Below are 1,310 nucleotides of genomic sequence, written 5' to 3'. Positions count from 1 at the left end.
GGTTGGGTTAGGTGTGAAATCTGATACGGGTGCAGTGCCCTCCTCTAGTAATATAGAGGCGGGGAATATACATACTCAGGGTGGTAGGCCTATATCAGCTGTTCTGCAAAGACTTTTGCAAATAAAATCATACAACTTTTATTAGATTAAATTGTAGTTTCTCTGTGATGCATTTTTAACCTGCCAATTTCAAACCATTATGCTAATACAGCTAGCTCAGGTTATGGCTGACAGGGTGGGGTAGGTAACAGTAACATATCTTTAAAAAGTGTAACAACCATCCCACCTATCATACAACTAAATAGTTTATTTTTAATGATTTTACAGAATGCGTAGACAGTGGGGAAAAAGACAGATAGATGTGTCCCTGCCAGTGTTTTTTTTTTTTTTAAAGAGGTTTCAGGTCAGTCAGATCAGTTGCGACGACAATGCTGAAAGCCAGTGGTGAGGATTCTGAGACCTCAGACAATGAAAACTTTTATGTTGCCTGCATGCAGCCATTTAGAAACTCTAAGCCAAAGGAAGAGTGGGTAAAATATGCCCTATGCAGTTTCTGTTAAAAACACAGATTTTTCACTATTGTTACTCTGAGAATAGTCACACAGACACACAAATTTACACTGTTTGTTTGTTAGTCCTACATGTTCTTTACAGGCTTTGTAGTAAACAAATGTGCCTACTCTCTATAAAAGTTTGAGCACTCAAGCTCATAAATTCATTGAGTTACAGATGCTGAAGCAAGAAGTGTTACAACCATACCCCGTCTCGCCCTACTGCACTTATAATGGAACTGTCAGGGTAAAAACATTTTATTTGTCTGAAGACCACATTTTTGGCAGTAACAATCAGAGGAGGGGACTAGCAACGGAAACTGTACCAGTCTTTAACCAAATTAGACTTTAAGCATTGAACACGTAGATAATCCCACACATAAAAAAAAAAATCAGTCAGTAAAGCATCCATGAGGTGCCGAATGTAAATGAGTGTGTTGCATAATGTGTTAAAAACAATTAAATAAAGTTTACTTGGGCTGCACGTGTCTATGTGTGTGAGACCAAAGCATAAATTCCACTTAAGCGAATTCATTTCCATCTCCTGAAACAACTGTGTTTTCTCTTGATCTTCAGACTATTTGGAACTGAACAGGCCCTCTTTGACTTCATGATTAATCCACTAAGCAAACTCAATGAACTCAATCAGGTTCATGAATTTATAGACTTCCCTCCACCTGAATGAAAACTCCAAACAAATCTAATTAGGCTATATAATCTGCTTATCTGAATTCTGCCTCCCTCTCTAAGAGTTGATAA

Source organism: Squalius cephalus (assembly GCF_949319135.1).
Source record: "Squalius cephalus genome assembly, chromosome: 18".
In the NCBI taxonomy this organism is placed as follows: Eukaryota; Metazoa; Chordata; class Actinopteri; order Cypriniformes; family Leuciscidae; genus Squalius; species Squalius cephalus.
The sequence above is the reverse complement of the archived record's forward strand: the minus strand, read 5'-3'. Positions refer to the sequence as shown.